The sequence below is a fragment of the Sander lucioperca genome, chromosome 22 (genome assembly GCF_008315115.2).
Source record: "Sander lucioperca isolate FBNREF2018 chromosome 22, SLUC_FBN_1.2, whole genome shotgun sequence".
In the NCBI taxonomy this organism is placed as follows: Eukaryota; Metazoa; Chordata; class Actinopteri; order Perciformes; family Percidae; genus Sander; species Sander lucioperca.
In genome coordinates, this window is record NC_050194.1 from 337,992 (window position 1) to 360,572 (window position 22,581).

Genomic DNA, 22,581 nt, shown 5'->3' on the forward strand with positions numbered 1-22,581 from the left:
AATGCAGTGTCCGTCATCTGGAAACATTTTGGGTTCAGAAAAGATGATTTAGAACAACGTGATTAATTAAAGTTAATTTATCCTTATCGAGGTAAATCGTCATATCGGTCATATCGTGCAGCCCTACGTGCTTGTCGCTACAATGTTCATGCTTCCATTCACCAAGTGAAATTGGTGGTACAGATTTATCTGATTATCGATACCTGCTCCCCTTTACACATGACCACATGTGTAAAAGGGGGTTTTCTTTCTTCCTCCGTCCGTCAAGCTCCTGAAGTACATGCACAACACCACCCTTATTGGGCTCATCTCTAGTGGTGATGAGTCCGCCTACAGGTGGGAGATTGGCCATCTGGTGACCTGGTGTGGACAATTTAGCGCTCAAGTTCAACACTCCTTAGACAGTGAAAATGATTGTGGATTTTAGAAACAACGCATCCCCACCTGCCCCTTATCACCCTGTGTGACTCCCCAGTTGACACTGTGGAGTCCTTCCGATTCCTGGGCTCCATCATCACCCAGGACCTCAAGTGGGAGCTGAACGTCAGCTTTCTGATCAAAAAAGCACAACAGAGGATTTACTTTAAGCGGCAGCTGAGTGCCATAGACAATGATGGTGCACTTCTACTCTGCTATCATCGAGTCCACCCTCACTTCCTCCAACATATCATTCACTCTGCTGAGAAGGTGAATGGCTGCAATCATCTCTCCAGGACCTGTATGTCTCCAGGACCCTGAGGCGGCCACCCTGGACACAAACTCTTTGAACCACTCCCCTCCGGCAGGAGGCTGCAGTCCCCTACTGACACGGACCTCCATCCCGCCCCATAGACCCGTCACATTAACATAAAGTCTCAACATCTGTCCCAATGAGTTACGTAACGAACATCTTTGCACATCTTTTGGACTATCTGTACATAATTGCACATGTCTCCATTCATTACACTGTCAACTTTTTCACAATCCTTGGATAATATTATGCACATTCCCGCACAGATATATTGTAAATATTTTTTATGTTTTTTATGCTTCTTGAATGTTGCAGGTCATTTTATCTTTATTTTCTCTACTATGTTTATTGTTATGCACCAAACACCAAGGCAAATTCATTGTATGTGAAAACCTACTTGGCAATAAATCGGTTTCTGATCTAAAAGTCACTGGTTCAGGACCCGGATGGGGTCCTCATCCTCTTTGTTTTGGCCTTACCAAAGTATTCATAAGACAAAACTAATCCTATTTTTCCAACTGTTATTGTACTCAGTAAATAAAAGCAAGCAACAGGCATTTTTCACAGCAGACATTTTATAGTAGAAAAAGCACAGGTGTTACTAACATTAATAACAACACAACAATACCAGGACCCTGAATGTGTAGAGGCTAAATGGAATTAAGCCATCATTCACCGGTGCTTTTCCTACTGTGACATGTCCAAATGTCTTCCGTGAAAAATACAGATGATATAGCACTAGGCAGCACTGCAATGTAAGTATACACTCAACCAATGGAGATATGGTATCCCGTGACATACTTTACAAAAAATGATTTAACCTTTATTTAACTACGCAAGTCATTGAAAAAAAATCTCATTTACAATGTCGGCCTGGCAAAAGGCAAAGCCTCTTGAGGGAGGGCTGTAGGAGCTAAAAGAGAAATATCAAAAGTTACAAAGACACAACACACACACACACTACTTACATACAATCACAACAAGTATTGCATGTGACAACAAACATTACATAAATTACATGCAGGCTAGCACACAAGCATCAGGCAGGTAGCAGATAACAGCATCAGGCTATGCAACAACAGAACAAGTCAACATACACATGAACCCTGATAGCTACCAGTATAGCAGTTGATACACACCCTGCAAGGCACTGTATAGTATCTAAGACTTGTCTATTAGGCCACATTATATTTGCATGAGTGACTAAAAGCAGTTTAGAGTCACTAAATTCTAACCCTAAAAGAAGGGTAGAATTATAGTACAAGTAATATAATACAGAAGGAAGGAAGACACACCAGCCGTTATAATGCTACTCTAACCACATTTGATTCCAGGAATTTTCCCTTTCAAAAAGAAAGAAAATTCCCACACATACTTGTCAACTCTGCATTGGGTTTGTTTGGTGGCTCAACGTTTCAGTCCCAGAGACCTTTCTCAAGACATGTAGTAGTAAAGTGACATAGTGCATAGTGCCTAAATAAAAATCATGATTACATGATGATCCACAGATGTGTTGGAGGTGTGTCCATGATCACACACATGGAGAAACATACAATACCAAATCTTCTCTGATAAAAACCACAAAATCTTTTGAAAAGTCAATGATACACACAAGACATAACTCACATAACTGCCCTTGACTTCCCAAAAAAACTTTGTCTTTTCTTTCAAAGAATTTCCCCCTGAAAATCATATATAATTTCAGTTTTTTTCAGTAAAAACAAAGCTATGGCTACAGAAAGACCAGGGCTACCTTTACCTAAAATTTCTCATTACCTTTTTAAAAAAAAAAGAGTGAGCGCGGGTCCAGGATCACTCTAATAACAAATCAGAGGCCACTTAGCATCTTCAAAATACTCAAGCATGTGACTTGCCTCTCATAATAAAACGCTCAATGGTGTTTTTTGCCCCCAACTGTTCCTTCCAGGCAGCGCTGCGACCGCTGCCTTGAAAGAGCCATTGGGGACAAAAAACACAGATAAACTAATAAAACACATGGAGGTCTCTGTTTGGAGGCACTGGCCTCAATTTGTTGCCCTGTAGCTACTGGTTCCTTCTTAATAGTTAGGATGGGTCAAATGCAGAGGGCAGATGTCTCCACAGGGATCAGTAACGTATTAGAACCTTGTTAGTAGTCTTGTTCAGGGATCACAGAGAAAGGTCAGGGTTAATTAAATAACCCTGCTCTGGAGTGAGACTGAATAAACATTGGGATCAGGGTGGGTTATGTCACATTTGAGGATGCAAGTGTGAAACAGCTGATAGCCGAGCATTAGCCTTTCATTATCAGACCTCCACAGCGCTGTGTCAGCGCTGGAGTATGGTCTGGCTACACTGCTTATATACTGGGATTGGGGAAAAAAACACTCTTGCTTGTTTGTATGTATAACCATTATCTTTTTGTGTTTAGATGTGGTTGAATGACACAAGGTACAAACTAGTTTGTTTTGAGCACACTGACACCTTTAACAGGGGTAGTGTGAAAAGCCCTGATGAAACCTATTGTTTTACAGGTAAACTGTCTGGTCAAATGCAAGTAAAACTCCAAAATATGTACATGTTTTTGAATTAAATATCTGCACTTATCGTGGTGGAGAGGTTTGTGTGTCCCTATGAACCTGAGGGCTGTGTTGTCTGGAGCTTTGTGCTCCTGGTAGGGTCTCCCAAGGCAAAGTGGTCTCAGGTGAGGGGCCAGACAAAGAATGAAAAAACGAGGTAGAGATGATATGACCCTGCCCGGGGCCCCCGTCTGGAGCCAGGCCCAGATGGACGGCCCGTCAGCGAGCGCCTGGTGGCCGGGTTTGCCACGGAGCCCGGCCGGGCACAGCCCGAAAAAGCTACGTGGCACCTCTCTCTCCAACCCATGGGCCCACCACCTGTGGGAGGAACCGCTGGGGTCGGGTGCGCTGCCACATGGGTGGCAGTGAAGGTCAGGGGCCTCGACGGACCAGACCCGGGCAGCAGACGCTGGCTCAGGGGACGTGGAACGTCACCTCTCTGTGGGGGAAGGAGCCGGAACTTGTGCGGGAGGTGGAGCGCTACCAGTTGGATCTGGTGGGGCTTACCTCTACGCACAGTCTCGGTTCTGGAACCATACTCCTGGATAGGGGTTGGACTCTTTTCTTCTCCGGAGTTGCCCAGGGTGTGAGGCGCCGGGCGGGTGTGGGGATACTCACAAGTCCCCGGCTGAGCGCCGCTACGTTGGAGTTTACCCCGGTGGACGAGAGGGTCGCCTCCCTACGCCTGCGGGTTGTGGCGGGGAAAACTCTGACTGTTGTTTGTGCGTATGCACCAAACAAGAGTTCGGAGTATTCGGCCTTCTTGGAGACCTTGAATGGAGTCCTGTATGAGGCTCCAGTGGGGGACTCCATAGTTCTGCTGGGGGACTTCAACGCGCACGTGGGCAATGATGGAGACACATGGAGAGGCGTGATTGGGAGGAACGGCCTCCCTGATCTAAACCAGAGTGGTTGTTTGTTGTTGGACTTCTGTGCTAGTCATGGATTGTCTATAACGAACACCATGTTCGAACATAGGGATGCTCATAAGTGTACTTGGTACCAGAGCACCCTAGGCCAAAGGTCAATGATCGATTTTATAATTGTTTCATCTGATCTGAGGCCGTATGTTTTGGACACTCGGGTGAAGAGAGGGGCAGAGCTGTCAACTGATCACCATCTGGTGGTGAGTTGGGTCAGAGGGTGGGGGAAGACTCTGGACAGACCTGGTAAACCCAAACGGGTAGTGTGGGTGAATTGGGAACGTCTGGAGGAGGCCCCTGTCCGACAGACTTTCAACTCACACCTCCGGCGGAGCTTTTCGTGCATCCCTGTGGAGGCTGGGGGCATTGAACCCAAGTGGACAATGTTCAAAGTTTCCATTGCTGAAGCTGCAGCGGGGAGCTGTGGTCTTAGGGTCTTAGGTGCCTCAAGGGGCGGTAACCCACGAACACCGTGGTGGACACCGGTGGTCAGGGAAGCCGTCCGACTGAAGAAGGAGTCTTTCCGGGATATGTTATCCCAGAGGACTCTGGAGGCAGTTGCAAGGTACCGAAGGGCCCGAAGGGCTGCAGCCTCTGCCGTGAAAGAGGCAAAGCAGCGGGTGTGGAAAAAGTTCGGAGAAGACATGGAGAAGGACTTTCAGTCGGCACCAAGGTGCTTCTGGAAAACCGTTCGCCACCTCAGGAGGGGGAAGCGGGGAACCATCCAAGCTGTGTAAAGTAAGGATGGGACGCTGTTGACCTCAACTGAGGAGGTAATAGGGCGGTGGAAGGAGCACTTTGAGTACTCCTAAATCCGACTAATACGCCCTCTATGGTAGAGGCAGAGCTGGAGGATGATGGGGGATTGTCGTCAATTTTCCTGGTGGAAGTTGCTGAGGTAGTTAAACAACTCCACAGTGGCAAAGCCCCAGGGATTGATGAGATCCGTCCAGAAATGCTTAAAACTCTGGGTGTGGAGGGGTTGTCTTGGTTGACACGCCTCTTCAACATTGCGTGGAAGTCGGGGACGGTGCCTAAGGAGTGGCAGACCGGGGTGGTGGTTCCCCTTTTCAAAAAGGGGGACCAGAGGGTGTGTGCCAATTACAGGGGTATCACACTTCTCAGCCTCCCCGGTAAAGTCTACTCCAAGGTGCTGGAAAGGAGGGTTCGGTCGATAGTCGAACCTCAGGTTGAAGAGGAACAATGCGGATTCCGTCCTGGTCGTGGAACAACGGACCAGATCTTTACTCTTGCAAGGATCCTGGAGGGAGCCTGGGAGTATGCCCAACCGGTCTACATGTGCTTTGTGGATCTGGAGAAGGCGTATGACCGGGTCCCCCGGGAGATACTGTGGGAGGTGCTGCGGGAGTATGGGGTGAGGGGGTCCCTTCTCAGGGCCATCCAATCTCTGTACGACCAAAGCGAGAGCTGTGTCCGGGTTCTCGGCAGTAAGTCGGACTCGTTTCAGGTGAGGTTTGGCCTCCGCCAGGGCTGCCCTTTGTCACCAATCCTGTTTGTAGTATTTATGGACAGGATATCGAGGCGTAGTCGGGATGGAGAGGGGTTGCAGTTTGGTGAGCTGGGGATCTCATCGCTGCTTTTTGCGGATGATGTGGTCCTGATGGCATCATCGGCCTATGACCTCCAACACTCACTGGATCGGTTCGCACCCGAGTGTGAAGCGGCTGGGATGAGGATCAGAACCTCTAAATCGGAGGCCATGGTTCTCAGCAGGAAACCGATGGAGTGCCTTCTCCAGGTAGGGAATGAGTCCTTACCCCAAGTGAAGGAGTTCAAGTACCTTGGGGTCTTGTTTGCAAGTGAGGGGACAATGGAGCGGGAGATTGGTCGGAGAATCGGTGCAGCGGGTGCAGTATTACATTCAATTTATCGCACCGTTGTGACGAAAAGAGAGCTGAGCCAGAAGGCAAAGCTCTCAATCTACCGGTCAGTTTTCGTTCCTACCCTCACCTATGGTCATGAAGGCTGGGTCATGACCGAAAGAACAAGATCCAGGGTACAAGCAGCCGAAATGGGTTTCCTCAGGAGGGTGTTTGGCGTCTCCCTTAGAGATAGGGTGAGAAGCTCAGTCATCCGTGAGGAGCTCGGAGTAGAGCCGCTGCTCCTTCGCGTCGAAAGGAGCCAGTTGAGGTGGTTCGGGCATCTGGTAAGGATGCCCCCTGGGCGCCTCCCTAGGGAGGTGTTCCAGGCTCGTCCAGCTGGGAGGAGGCCTCGGGGAAGACCCAGGACTAGGTGGAGGGATTATATCTCCAACCTGGCCTGGGAACGCCTCGGGATCCCCCAGTCGGAGCTGGTTAATGTGGCTCGGGAAAGGGAAGTTTGGGGTCCCCTGCTGGAGCTGCTACCCCCGCGACCCGATACCGGCTAGCGGACGAAGATGGATGGATGGACTTTGATATTACCTAAAACATAGAGAATGCCTTAGTGAATACTGAGTGCTACCGAGTCCTTCTGATTTAGTTAATGCTAGTGGTCCCTTAGAACTGTAAGGTCATATCTTTTTGAGATAAAGTTTTGAGATACTGACCTTTGAAGTTCTCAGTAATCTTTGAGTTGTGGTGGTGATTCATGTCAATAATCTGTTTTGACAAAAACATCTGATAAAGCGTAAAATACAAAGGCCGCGTGCTGTAGGCTGAAGTCAATTCAGGTCAAATTACAGAAGAAAGACAGAGAATTAAGAAATGCATAGTGCATTGCTTTGTTTTTTTATTTATTATGCGAAATAGCTGATGTGTTTTGTCTGTTGGTGGGAAGAGAGAACTTTGTGTTTAGGCAAGACAATCTTAGAGTCAACCTATGCAGTACTGACTTCAAATTATATTGTACTGGGATTCTTGCTTTATGGGCTGTAAAGTCACAGTGCAGTAAGGCTTTAAGTCTCCAGGCCTCATGTTGCAGGTGTCACTCCTCCTCTTCCAACATTGGATTTGATTACCAGACGTTTAAGCCCTTCTGTTCTCTTCCTATGTTCCAAGAAGAGCTGACCTCGGCCCACAGGCAGAGGCTTCTGTGACTAGTTGGATATCCTTTCTGATGCAGTGCTGGTAAATAAAGCCACCTAGCAGAAGACGTGCACGAGTGTGAACTTACCATGACATGTAAGGGAAGCCCTGTGTAGTATTTACACTGCAGGAGCTGTCACAAGTCCTCAGGTATTAGCAGTGTCATGTTATGCAAGTATGACCCATTTATCTCTCTATGCACTCCAGGAGGGATTTCCCTCTGGCTCACTGGCTGATGTTTGATTTATACAAGTCACCCAAATCTGTGATTGAATAAGTTTTGTTGATAAAATAAATAAATGAATGTATGAAGGTTTGACATCATGAATCAATAAAGCCCTGGGTAAACAGTGCCTTCTTTATCGTAATTTTTCATTGTTGCTTCCTTTATTACATTTCCTGTTCCTGTAAATAATGACAACATGTACGCAGATTACCTCCAGTAAACTGTTTGTGGTTCAGGTGTATCCATGGGTTAAGTGCACCATCTAGTGGTCAACTGGGAATAAAGGTGGCACAGACTGTAAAAGTTTCATTATTAAGATTTATTTATTTAGTTTATTTTTAGTCTATGGGCACACATAGGCCTAAATATGGCTTTAGGATCAGTATTATGTATATTATTGGCATTAATACTCAAATAAGCTTTAGTAGTAGGAGTAGCATTAGAAGCTGTGGGAGTTACATTAATATTTGTTTGAGTATTAGCATCAGATCCATAGTAGTATTAGTAGCCTCATATTTGCATTAGCATTACTAGTACATTCTGTATCAATGTTAGCATCCTGATAGCAGCAGATGTATCGTAATACAGTCAGGATTTGGATCAATAAGATTGGCATTACTATGTTATAAGTACTTGAATCATTTGCTTAAGTAAAGTAGCAATACCATAATGAAAAAAGTACTTCACTAAAACCATTACTACTCAGCCTGTGGAAGCCGTTGTATAATGTCAAGCTTTGTCAAGGCAAGATAACCCCTGATGATGTCATCAGGGCTATTATCATCATCATCAGTATTCCTGTTTAGGCTTGGAGACTAGAATTTTATAACGAAAAGCCTGAGTTACAAACTGGAGGCATAGAGTTTGCATTAGCCTATAATACCTGTCAAATCCTGTAAAATGTAATCAATATTAAGGTGGTCCTAGTTTTACTGTACACTGTTAAAAATCCTGTAATTATATGGAATTATTCTGTTTGTTTTTTTCATAATATTCATTTCAATGTCTCACTATTGCAGCAAGCCTCACTGTGACCCTCAGAAGCACTAATCTCATTACGCCAATCCTGATTGCCTGGTGAACGTGTGTCCGTCTGCACCAGGTAGGGCCACCTACCATAAATAGTGTGTGCGGATGGCACAGTATCATTCAAAAATCTCTTCTCACCCGGAGCTGTCAAGCCTTTGGAGGAGAAGGGAGATGGGGTGGACGAGACACCAGAGACTACCGGTGGCTGGAGTTCCCAGGCTGACCTAGCTCTGTGTTTGCCCCACGAGGAAGATGTTGTTGAACTGGACTACGGGGGAGATGAAGATGAAGACGAGTCCTCAGGTATCCTCACATCAGAGGATGAAGAGGATGACAATGCTTTCATCACTCCTGGGGCTGCGAAGCCCGGCTCCTTGGCCACTCTTGGGGATGGAGAGGAGCACAGCAGCTTCTCCTTTCCCCACTGACCTGCTGGATGTGTGCAAACGCGCAGTGGAAAAGTTGGATATCTCCTGGAGTGCTCTCGTAGCGGAGACCCCCAAGTCCCGTTATGAGAGGAAAAGATTGCCCCTGCCCACATCTCAAAAGATTTAACTACATAGTGGCGATGCGGGTCGTTCGGCCGTGGCTTGGTAGCTTTGCGTTTCCCCCTACTCATTTCAATCAAGGAGAGGGTTAACTTATCCTGCTACAGATTTCCGACCATGGTCAGAAAGCACAGGGCAGACACTTTGTTTCTCCCACAATGCCTCCTCACGCCGAAGCGAATCACCGACACTCTCCCACTCGCTCTACCACACACTCCCCACGCACACACACACATGCCGGCCCTACTATTCTCTTAAGGCCCTGACACACCAAATCGATGGTCAAGAACTAGTGGCGACGAAGGCCAACTGTGGCGTCGCCTTGTGTCCGCCCTCGTTGACTTTGTCTTGGCCAAAAATTAGCACTGGAACACACCGCAGAGACTACAGCCGATTGCCAAGTACCACATACGTTCTGCGCCTGCATGAGAGGAAATAACTCTCCATGCCAGCAGGCCGAGGTAATCTATTCATCATTCAAAAAGGGAAACTGGATAGCCTACTAACATTTCTATGATACCCACAACAAACAGCGTTTGCTCGAATCAGCAGCGGTAGAACCAAACGGAGCCTACGGTCCCTCTGCTTCACTCACCGCAGGATGACAGCAGACACCAGGAGATAGCTAACCAGACTGTCCATCTCCCAGGCTGTCGTCAGTTTGTTCGGCAAATAATTCTCCCTACGGTGGGAGCGGAGCAGAGGGCCCGAGCCCGAACACAAATTTACGAATCCTACTATGGCCACACCAAGACCCGCCCTTCAATAGCATTCATGCTTACATGTACAGGTCCTATCCCCTGACCAATCGGCTAACCCTAATCTTAACCACTCAAGGTCAATGCCTAACCCCAACCAATCGAGCTGCTATTGAAGGGCAGGTCTTGGCGTGGCCATTGTAGGATTTGTAAATTAGCAGCCCGAACGGCCCACTGCTGGCTTGTTAGCTAACGTTAGCTTGCTAATTCCATCCAACTAACATGCCTTCATCCCACACCGGTTACAGAAAATTAGCCAAACAAAGTTGTCACTCATGTGGCGATAGCAATGTTCTTTACTATGATGTGACAATAGTGTGTGAATGAAACATTAAGTTGTTACATTTTACTAAGTTAGAGGCCAGCCAGCTGGCTAGTAAGCTAGCTTGCTTGCTAGGGGGCTAATTGTTCAGCCGTGCAGACGGTGCAGAGAGAGGGAGGTCTATTACGGTCTCTATAATAAATTTCACGGTATAGGATTTTAGTTTATTAACGTTTATTTTGTAATGTGTAGGTATGTAAATACATTTTAAAAGAAATGTTATTGTTGTGTGAATGCTGATACTTTATATTGTTTGACTAGATTTGCTCAGGCTAACAAATCCACAAGGAAATCCACTTGAAACTCTAAACGTAGGATGACCAGACGTCCTGGTTCGACCGGGACAGTCCCCATTTGACCGGGACAGTCCCGATTCTGAGTTGCGTGTCCCGAGTCCCGACAAAAGCCTGTCGGGACGCTAAAATGTCCCGGTTTACACCAACCACTATGCAATTGTCCCGGTTGTCAGCGATTACATAGCCGACGTGGTCTTATAATAGCCTGATCATTAACTAAACCCATGCAGAAAGAAGCATCCAGCGTATGATTTTAACAATGTGTGTGTGTGTGTGTGTGTGTGTGTGTGTGTGTGTGTGTGTGTCAGTCAATCGTAGCAGTCTGGGTCTGTATAATCTATTTAGCCAGCGTTACAATGTATATTTGTAAACACTGTTGCAATGTCTCTCCTCATCTGTCTCGTTTTAACCATAGACAGTGAAAGAAATGGACACAGCGACGCTGGGTGGAAATGTTCGCACATGAACAACACATGGACTGACGAGAGGAACCGCATGACCATTCCAACCTTAAATGCGCTACTCGTCACACGGGCCAATTTTGCTGACACCTGTGCGCAATTTCACAGTAGGCTTTAGCCAACAAACTGATTCTTGAGCAAATTCAATCCTCTAACAAATACTGTATGCTGAATGTTTCCAACAGGGAAGCTATCTGCTCTATCAAATGAGATTACATTTGTGTGTGTGTGTTGTTGGTTAGAATAACACTGGTAACACTTTATGGTAAGGGTACATGAATTATCACGAATTCATGCATTAATTAATTGATGTAGGCTATGTATTATTATGCATTATCGATGATTTATGTGTTACTGCATTCCTTAATATCCCATGAATCATCAGGAATTGACGTGTTCATAGTCTGTCATTCGTGACCTCATACATGAACAACACATATAAATGACCCAAATATTGTTTTTCTAGTTAAGTTATTTTTTGACGCTAATGCTTTTATTTTGAAAATGTTGAAACCGGAAGTAAATATATGCGGCCACAAACGAGAAGGAAAAAGCGGTCAAAGAGGGCATACAGTTATATTGTTTTAGCACCTGGCTGTTAGAGGCACAAGCTATTACGGTGGTTCAAGATATTCAAGTTGTAGTAAGGAATGTTACAAAGGGACAATAAAGCTTTCTGAATCATCAGTAAATAAAGAGCCAGACCATCATTCAGCCGGGGACGCTACAGTAAGAGTTTGCCTCATCAGTCCTAATATGCTCCTGATGGTAATGAACGATGACTGCAACGGGACTTGATGTGATGGTCTAAGGTCTTGACACTCACTCACAAAATGGAAGCATCTGGAAACCTACTACTAGACAGTATGGACTCAGACCAGGCAACGGAAACCTGTCAGGTCAGCGAAGAGGAGGAACATCGCCGCTCTGGTCGTCCACGGAATAACACAGAGAAGATGCTTGCATTTCAGAGAGAGGAGGCTCACAAAAAAGAGAAAAAGCTCACTCAGTATGAACAGTGGAAAACCCAAGCACGCAAGGCCAGAGAGCAGCTAAAGTCTGACTTACCTGAGAGTGAAATTGCAGCTCTAATAAACACCTTAGAGAAAGGTAAGGACAATGTTATTAACATCTATATGGAAATCAGAGCTCACCTTGTCCCATCCGGTGAGACAAGACGTCGCATTGATGCCTGTGAGGCAGTGACAAAAGACATTGTTAAAATTGCCTATGAAAGGATAGCAGGCATAGATGGTGATTTTGACGGTGAAACTGTAAAACAACAACTTTGTGAGCTGCTTAAAAGAGACTATGCCCGCTCTATCTATGGTTCTACAGCCTCACCCTCAAGTAAACACTCAAGCTGTAAATCAAGCAAACCCTCCATGAGCTCTATTGTAGCAGCAAAAAGGGCAGATGCTGCAGCAGAGTTAGCGGCAAAAGAGGCAGAGTATGAGGTGGTACTGAAAGAGGAAAAACAGAAGGAAAGGATTCAGCTCCTAGAAGAACAACAGAAAAAGGAACTTGAATTTCAGAAGAGTGAACTGGAGAGACTAAAAGCAGAAAAGGATGTTAAGGCTGCACGAGCTAGATTGGAAGTTTACAATCAGGAAGTAATGCTGGAGTCTAGTGGGAGCTCCCGTAATCTCAACACTCGGGGGTCTCAACATGTGTCTCCCCAGCAACCTGTAACGTCATCTGTTATCCAGCAACCTATGTCTCCCCAGCAACCTCCGTCAGCTGTTATCCAGCAACCTGTGTCTCCCCAGCAACCTCCAACGTCAGCTGTCATTCAGCAATGTATGTTCTGTCAAGACAGCAAACATCGCCTGTACTGCTGTCCTGAGTTTAAAGAGAAGTCTCTAGATGAAAGACGGAAATATGTGAAGGAAAAGAAACTGTTATGGTTGCCTCAAGCCAGGCCATAATGCAAAGGACTGCCGTCACAGGCACTCATGTGACACCTGCAAGGGCAGACACCCGACCTGTCTCGATGATGACAGTTACACTAAAGCCACACCAGTGTCAGACTCAAATCATGGTACCACAGATGAAACGGCTACCACACTGTCACTTAATGTGGATACTGAGGACCCATTTTCCAACACCTATGATAGTGCCAGTATGGGTTTCCTCCATCAGCAATCCAGCCACAGAAAGGCTTGTTTACGCCCTGCTCGACACCCAGAGCGATTCAGTTTTCATCGACAGATGTCAGCCAGATCCTTCAAGCGAAGACTCATCCTGTAAGGCTAAAGTTAACAACCATGACTGGAAGGGACGAACTAGTACGCAGTGAAAGGGTCTCAGGTCTCAGAATACGTGGTTACACCTCAACAACTCTCATTGATCTCCCCCTGGCTTACAGCAAAGATTGCATACCAGTGAATCGAAAATACATTTCTACCTATGATAAGGCAAGGCACTGGAATCATCTCATCGAAATAGCAGATGAAATCCCACCACAGCTAGAGTGTGAGATTGGTCTTTTGATAGGATACAACTGCTCAAGGGCACTGGCACCACGGCAGGTAATCTTGGGAGGAGATAATGAGCCCTATGCAGTCCGCACAGATCTGGGGTGGAGTATTGTGGGATCCACACCACCTCATCCTGACTCACCCAGCAGCACAAACATTTGCCACAGAGTCACTGTCAAAGAGCTTCCACTAGTGACTCCATCTGATGCTATTAAAGTTCTCGAGTCTGACTTTACGGATGCCAGGGAGGACGGAAAGAATTTCTCAGAATGATATTCTCTTCCTGAATATATTAGAGGACAGTATTCACAAAAACACTCATGGCCATTACGAAATGCCGCTCCCCTTTAAGGAGAGACCTCACCTCCCTGACAATAAGCAACTAGCCATCGTGAGGCTCAATCATCTTAAAAGAAGGTTACTGAAGGATGAGACCTACAAGGAACACTACGTGAAGTTCATGAATGAAGTCATTGAAAAAGGTGATGCTGAGGAGATTCATGATAAAGGAAAGGAAGGAGAAAAATGGTACATACCCCACCACGGAGTCTACCACTCCAAAAAACCAGGAAAGCTCAGTGTTGTTTTTGATTGCTCTGCTAAGCACAAGGGAACTAGCTTAAATGATCACTTGCTGACAGGCCCAGACCTAATTAATAATCTGACTGGTGTTCTCATGAGATTCAGGCAGCACAACACTGCTCTGATGTGCGACATAGAGAAGATGTTTCACTAGTTCCACGTGCAGGTGCCTGACAGAGACTATCTACGTTTCCTCTGGTGGAAGGATCGAAATCTCAGCACTGAGCCACAAGAATTTCGCATGAAGGTACATCTTTTCGGCGCTGCATCATCACCTGGATGTGCCAATTATGGGTTGAAACGCTTGGCCAAGGAGAATGAGAGCTTGTTTCCCCTTGGCTCACAGTTCATCATGAGGGATTTTTATGTTGATGACGGTGTTACAAGTACAGCAACTACGGATTAAGCTATTCAGCTTGCAAAGGAAGCTCAGAAACTCTGTGCTACAGGTGGTCTAAGACTGCACAAGTTTGCGTGTAACAACAAATCGGTGCTAGAGAGTATACCTCCATCCGAGCGTGCCACTGAGGTAAAGGCTCTCGACCTCGCCTTCAACGATTCTACATTGGAAAGAACCTTAGGGATCCATTGGCACATCGAATCTGACACCTTTAGATTTTGTATATCCCTGAATGATCAGCCAGCAACACGACGAGGCATACTATCCATGGTGGCCTCTGTTTATGACCCGCTGGGCCTCATTGCTCCCTTCCTGTTCATTGGGAAAAAGATTCTTCAAGAAATGTGCAAGCATGGCACGAGTTGGGATGAACCCCTCCGTGGTGATCTACAACCAGCGTGGGAGAGCTGGAAGAGCGATCTTGCAAATTTGGAGAAAATCAACATACCTTGTTGCTATGTGCCACCTGACTTTGGACTAGTCTTGAGAAGAGAGCTTCACCACTTCTCTGATGCAAGCACACACTGATATGGCCAGTGTTCCTATTTGAGACATCTAAATGAAAATGGAAATGTTCATTGTACTCTGCTTATGGCAAAGTCCAGAGTAGCTCCTGTGAAAGTCACAACTATCCCCAGATTAGAGTTGACAGCTGCTGTTGTTTCAGTTGTAGTGAGCAACACTCTGAAGGAGGAGCTTTGGTCACAGACATTGACGAGTACTTCTGGACCGACTCCAAAGTAGTCTTGGGTACATCAATAACGAGGCACGTCGCTTTCACATGTTTGTGTCAAACAGGATACAAAAGGTACGTCTCAGCACAACTCCAGAGCAATGGAGATACGTCCCTACTGATAAAAATCACCCCCATTTACCTACTCTGGTATGGACTGCTTTGGTCCGTTTCACACCAAACAGGGACGCAAGGAGCACAAGCAATATGGACTCCTTTTCACATGCCTTTCATGTCGAGCTGTCCACATTGATATGTTGAATGACATGTCAACGGATGCTTTCATCAACGGACTTCGTTGTTTTATTGCTGTAAGAGGAGCTGTACGCCAAATACATTGTGACCAGGGAACTAATTTCGTGGGAGCCAAAAACGAACTGAAGGAGGCTCTCAAGCAACTGGATGGAAATCTTCTTACCACATTCTTGGCTCAAAGGCAGTGCGACTTCATCTTGAACGCTCCCCACTCAAGCCATGCAGGAGGAGTATGGGAAAGGCAAATCAGAACAGTGAGGAATGTGCTTCGTTCCACTCTCTCACTCTCCTCAGGTAGGCTGGATGATGCCTCTCTTCGGACATTCTTCTACGAGGCAATGGCCATTGTGAACAGTAGGCCGCTCACAGTCGACAACCTAACTGATCCAGATAGCCCTGAACCACTAACGCCCAATCACCTGCTCACTATGAAGTCTGTTGTTGCATTACCACCTCCTGGCAGCTTCATCAAAGAGGACATGTATGCTCGTAAGAGGTGGCGTCATGTTCAGTTTCTCGCTGAGCAGTTCTGGAGTCGTTGGAAGAGGGAGTACCTCTCTAATATCGCCACCAGACAACGCTGCACACTCCAAGGAGGAACCTAAAAGTCGGTGACATTGTCATAGAAAAGGTAGAGGATCTACCACGGAATGAGTGGAGATTGGCTAAAGTTGTACAAACAACTACTGATAAAGATGGACTCGTGAGAAGGGTAAAGATTTGTCTTGGTGAACGGAAGATGGGAAAGGAGGGACAACGTTCTGGCAGGCCATCCATCATTGAACGCCCAGTTCAGAAGCTGATCCTGCTCCTAGAGTCAGTTTGAAGACTTAACAACCATATCCTTTTCTATACAAAGAGTTAAAATCATAGTGTTAAGGAGGCTTCAGTTTTAGAGGTTGATTGCCATCGTCATGGGGCATCGGTCAGAATGCATAGGAAAAGACACAGAGAAGTTCAGTCCATTCAATGAAGATTTATTCAATAAAAGGTGGTGAGGCAAGTGATAATGGATAACATAACAGGATAGAACAGACACACATGGGTCTGGGAATCTGGGAAGAAACAAATAGAAATTAGAACTTAAAGTCAATATTCTGACATGTTCATCATAAAGTAATTAGATAAATTAAAGCTGTCATTCAAATAGACATATTATCAAGAAATAAAAGGTGCAAAGTAAAACTCATCTTACCAGCTGCCGCCCCATGTGAAGGTGTAGAAAAGACTGACTGGGAGGGAGTGCAGTCTTTAAATAAGGAGTGACCAGGTGAACTCAATCAGGTAATTAGGGTGGAAACAAAAGCCAATTAGTTGTGAAAACAGGGGAGGAAAGGAAGTGAGGTACAAGAAGTGAGGTAAGTGTAGAAAGCAAGTGTCAAAATAAGATAAAAATAGGAATCTTTAGTACAGCCGCCCCCAGATTTCTAGTAAGAAATGTGATTACAGATCAAACCAAATTAACCGTCATCAGGTAGGCCAGGAAGGGGGATTAGATGAACTACAGGTCTGACATAGGTCTTGTCTTTCACTGTAACTGCAGCTGTCCTAATGTGGCCATCTTTGCTTGGTAGGAGGCGGGTAACCTTTCCTACAGGCCAAAGAGCTCTTGGTAGCTGGGAGTCAACAATCATCACAATGGAGTTTAATTGCAGATCTGGTTTGCCCTGCTGCCATTTGTGCCATGTTTGAAGTGATGGTAGATAGGATTTGATGTAGTGTTTCCAGAAATGGTCAGACAATATTTGGGCATAGCGCCAACGCTGTCTACTGAGAAGATCCGAGTCTGGGTAGGACACTAGAGGGAGTGCTGCATCATGTCATCCCATGATGAGAAGGTTCAGGGTGACTGGATCAACATCTACGATATCTGAAGACACATAGCCGAGTGGTTTTGAATTAAGGATGCCTTCAATTTCAATTAACACTGTTCTCAGAACCTCTTCAGTGACCATTTGTGCACCAATGGTCGTCCTGAGAGCACTCTTTACCGAGCGTACTTCCCATACACCACCGAAGTGGGGTGTGTGTGGAGGATTGAAATGGAATTGGATTTTTCTCGTTGCCAGTACTGACTGGAGAGTGAGAGAAAGGTTATGTAAAGCGTCCTGTAATTCTTTGTTCCCTCCTCTGAAGTTGGTTCCTTGATCACATAGGATCTCTTTTGGTTTTCCTCTCCGAGAACTGAATCGTTGGAGGGCCATGAGGAAGGAGTCTGTATCCATATGATTGAGGAGGTCAAGATGGACAGATTGTGTTGTGAGGCATTTGAATATTATACCCCATCTTTTCTCAGAATGGCGGCCGATCTTAACATTATATGGTCCAAAACAATTTGTTCCTGTTGAGTAGAAGGGAGGTTTGAATAACCTGAGACAAGCAGCAGGTAAATCAGCCATCTTTGGGAAGAGTGGTTTCGCTCTCCACTTCTGACACGAAACACAGTTGCGCTGATGTCGGCGTGCTGCCTCTCGTCCTCTCAAGATCCAAAACTTTCGACATATTTCAGCGAAGAGTCTTTCTGATCCAGTGTGATGCAATCTGCCATCATAATCCTGAATGATCAATTTTGTCACATTGTGAGTGGGATCAAGTACAATTGGATGGATTGACTCCAAATCCAGTTGATCATTTTTACGTAATCGACCTCCAAGATGAATTAGTCCAGTGGTAGTGCACAACTCTGGGGATAAACATAGTAAGCGACTATGTGGTGGAAGTTGTTTCTGGGCTTGGAGGCAAGCTAGGTCTTCGCCAAAACTGTCCATTTGTGCTTGTCGGAGGACTTCCTGTTCGGCTTTCAGGTAGTCAGTTGCAGAAGGATTTCCACCAGTCCGATTGGCGAGAGATTTGGCAGTGACATCCAGAAGCTCTTGGTAAGTCTTGAAACTATTAGCAACAGTGTTGATAATACCACAAAAGTAAGACCTTTTCAACTCCATCTGATCATTAGATTCATCAGGTTCAGCAGATTGAAGTTTGGGCCAAGCATCTGGCGGTCCGTACAGGAATGGCGGGCCATTGTTCCATCGGTTTGGACAGAGGCTATCTGACAAAGATTTGCCTCTTGTAACATCGTCTGCAGGATTATTGGCTGAGTCAACATATCTCCAGTCCTGGCTGCTTGTGAGTTTTTGAATCTCCGATACTCTTGCTCCTACAAACACTTTGAAGCGGCAAGACTCTGCTTGAAGCCAGTGGAGTACAGTGGTAGAATCAGTCCAGAATGTTGTGTCTCTGATTGGTATGGTCAGTTCTTTTCTGATACGGTCGCAAAGGTGTGCACCAGTTAGTGCAGCACATAGCTCCAATCTTGGTACTGATAACTGCCGCTTTGGGGAAACACGTGAACGGGCTAATATGAAACTAATCTCCACTTGGCCTTTGTCGTCTTCTGATCTTAAGTATGCAACAGCACCATACGCATGTTCAGAAGCATCACAAAACATATGGATGTCTTGCACTTTGGGGGAAACATCCATCTCTTTGGAAGTATAACAGCGAGGGATGTGATTTGAGGAAGGTAGGAGAATTCCTTTTCCCAGGATATCCAAGATGTTAGAATGCCTTGTGGAAGAAGAGGATCATCCCATTTTCGTTCCTTTTTCCATAGTTGAACAAGAATTTTTGCACGAGTTGTGAAAGGTAGGAGGTAGCCTAATGTGTCATACAGACGAGCAAGGACTCTGTAGATGTGACGCATTGTTATGGTCTATGCTTCCAAGGTTCTGTATTTCTACCTGAAGAGGTCAGGTTTGCAGTCCCACAGCAATCCTAGTGTGCGTTCTTCGGGATCAGCACGGCCTTCAGAGAGCCAAAGTTCACTGCTTTCAGATCTTGCTTCAGATGGTAAATGGCTAATAACAGCAGGATCATTGCTTGCCCATTGACGGATGTCAAAACCTCCAGTTGAAAGGGTAGCTCTTAATTCGTCAAGGAGTTTTCGAGCTGCGATGGATAATGGAAAGCTTTGCAGGCAGTTGTCAACATAGAAGCACTGGGTTACTGAATTCTGCACCAATTTATCAGGTTCCTGGTCCTTCACATGTTTCTGTAAGGCGTAAATTGCACAACAGGGACTACAAGTGGTACCGAAGGGAAGGACTTGCCATTGGTACACTGTAGGGGGAACATCTTGGTTCATATCACGCCACAGGAATCGAAGAAGGGGCCTGTCTTGAGGTAGGAGACGGATTTGGTGAAACATGCCTTTAATGTCACCACTTACTGCTATGGCATGTTGCCTGAAGCGCAGCAGTACACCAAGGAGTGACGGCCCAAGGATTGGTCCTGGTAAAAGATACTTGTTGAGGCTTTGTCCTTGGAAAGTGAATGAGCAGTCAAATACAACGCGATCTTTGTTGTTATGCGTTACCATATGGTGAGGAATGTACCAAGCTTCTTTGGTGCTGTGAACCTCTTCAGGGGTCAGCTTGGCCACATAACCAGCCTTCTCAAGTTTTGAAATTTGATCACAGTATGATATGGCTTTCTCTGGATCCTTGGATAATCGAGATTCAGTGTTACGAAGTTGTGACATCACTGCAGAATGAGGAATGTTCAGAAGAGGAGAATTGGCTAGCCTAAGAAGGGGAGTGGCATAGCGTTCAACTCCATTGACTTGAACCCTTTCTGTGACCTGTTCAAGATGCTTCAGGGCTTGTTGGTCTTGCCTTGATTTGATGACTGCTTTCTCACTGTGTTCAGGTAGAGTGTCAAGTTTCCAAAGTTTTTCAACATAGTAGTGCAACTCATCAGCAGGGGAACTGAAGGATGTAAACAGACATTGGACAGGCACAGATGTATTTTGTGGTTGAAAGTCTTGGATAGGGCCTTGAAGTGTCCATCCTAGACAGGTTTTGACCGCTGCTGGTGACCCAGAAGGGCCTAGTCTGACTGGAGTAACAAGAGTGATTAAGTGGATGTGATCTGAGCCTATAAGCAGCAGTGGTGATGCTTTATTAATGGATGGTAATGGAATGCCTTGGAGATGCTTGTATTTCCTTTGAAGAGAAAGCACAGGGTAGGTGTGATCCGAGAGTGTTAACTGGCTTGCAGTAAAGGCATGATTGATGGTGAAAGTCTTCTCAGGGTATGCAACAGGAGAGAGCTGAAAACTTACAGATGAGCCATGAAGAGTTTCAACATCTTGGCGAACAGTTCTGAGCGATAGTTTTTCAGCTTTACCTTTCAGGCGGAGTGCTGAGCAGCTGACTGCAGAAGAATGGTACGTTAAGAACCATCATCAAGGACAGCATAAGTTTCCAAGGTTTTCTTCCCATTTTTAAGAAGCACTTTTACAACTTTCAGGAGTACACCATTGCAGTCACTCTGTCCAGATATAATGTCCTCACAACAGAAGTAGAGGGATTGTTGGATCTTTGATTCATCTCACACAGTATTTGTAGATGTCTTCCTTTGCAGGTGGCACAGAACTTCTGCAGGTCACACTTTGCGGCTTGGTGGGTGCAAGTACAGCGCCAACAGCGTTTAGTCTCCTTTATCCAGTTTACTTTTTGAGCTTTTGTCTTATCTGTGAACTCAGAACATCTGCTGATATGATGTTCACATGATTGGCAGTATGCACAGGTTGCTCTCGACTTTGAAAGGATTGCTGGAGTTGGTGTGGATTCATTGGGTTTGTGTGCCCCATGCAGAATTGTGGTTGGAGCAGGTATGAACTTTCAGGGATGTCTTTGCTCATTGAAGATGGAAATCTCTTTTCTGGGTTGACACCGAGCTTCAGATTGCAACCAAGATGAGAACACAAGCAAGTCATACTTCATGATACCTTGGTTTCTGTAGACATGCCGTTTAAAGCGACTGGAGTGTTCTACAGGCAGCTTTTCAAGTAGACGATCCACATGAGAGCCACAGAGAAGTTCTGCATGTCCTTGATCTTCCATCGTGCTAAGTAGACCAACAAGTGCTTGTACACGTAGAGCAAAGTTATCAAGAGCATGACCATCACCTACTCTGATAGGAGGGAGATCCATGATGTTCCTGAGCTCCTTCAGTGCTAGTTGTCTAGGTTGCCCATAACGTTCATCAAGAGCATTGATGGCTTGTGTGTATGGGTCAGAAGCATAGGAAAAGGCAAGAGCTAGTCGTTTGGCTTGGTCCACTTTGAGATGATCCAGGAGAACATGATATTTGAAATGCTCTGTTTCATTAGGGTCGAGTAAATTACTGAGTGCCATCCGTAACATCCTGTACTGCATTTCATCCTCTCGAGTAAGGTCTGGGAAAGAAGGACCCTCAAGCTTGTATACATGTGTTCTGCCTGTAGGGGGTGCCAAAGGTTTCCGTTTGTGATGACTATGAGATATAGAAGACTGATGCCTTAAAGGGGAATGCTGCCTCTGCTGGGGGGAGAAGGAAACAAGAGGCTGAGCTTCATGTTGACTTTGTAGGTTAACTTCTGCTGGTGCTGCAGGAAAACTAGGAAGTGGCAGCTCTCTTAATAGGATTGGTCCAGGTGGACCAGCTGAAGGAATTGCATTATCAAGGTTTGGAAAGTCAGGTAAATAGGGCAAGCTCGAAGAAACTGCAACAGGATGATGTCTGATCACTGGTGGACAGGAGGAAGAGCCATATTGCAATTCAACACTTGGAAATCCAGCAGCTTGCTGTTGTGCTTGAGAAACTGCTGTTGGGCGACGCCCTGAGTGTCTGCTCCCTGTAGACAACTCAGGCCTGGATGAACAGGAGGAATCAGGAGTAGATGATCTTTCCATCATATGCTGAATACCTCTCATCGTCACTAAAATTTCCTTTATGATTTCAACATGATCAGTAGGCACAGGAGGGTCATTCATTTCATCTTGCCCTTTACCGTCATCCTGCGGCCCATGTGTGTCTGTTGTATGATGTGGACATGCTGTCTGGCAAGCAGCAGCTTTTACTCCAGGATTGTGGACCTCATAATCTTCTAGATAAGCAGGAGGTTGAGTTTTCCGGTCAGAACGTCGAGGAGTCTCATCTAGTGGCTTTGCATCCATGACAATAGTCTCCTCCAGCTCGAAGGACCATGTTAAGGAGGGTTCAGTTTTAGAGGTTGATTGCCATCGTCATGGGGCATCGGTCAGAATGCATAGGAAAAGCCACAGAGAAGTTCAGTCCATTCAATGAAGATTTATTCAATAAAGGTGGTGAGGCAAGTGATAATGAATAACATAACAGGATAGAACAGACACACATGGGTTGGAGAATCTGGGAAGAAACAAATAGAAATTAGAACTTAACAAAGTCAAT

The 22,581-nt window shown here is 45.7% G+C and overlaps 1 long non-coding RNA gene across 1 annotated transcript; it reads right to left on the reverse strand.

Annotated features, from left to right (window-relative positions):
• Nucleotides 1-1,694: 1,694 nt before the first annotated feature.
• Nucleotides 1,695-2,523, reverse strand: LOC116044078. The gene is made up of 2 exons (XR_004103599.2): nucleotides 2,106-2,523; nucleotides 1,695-1,836 (listed from the first exon to the last, which is right to left on the reverse strand). It is a non-coding gene; the product is annotated as an uncharacterized LOC116044078 (long non-coding RNA).
• Between the last annotated feature and the right edge of the window lie 20,058 nt (nucleotides 2,524-22,581).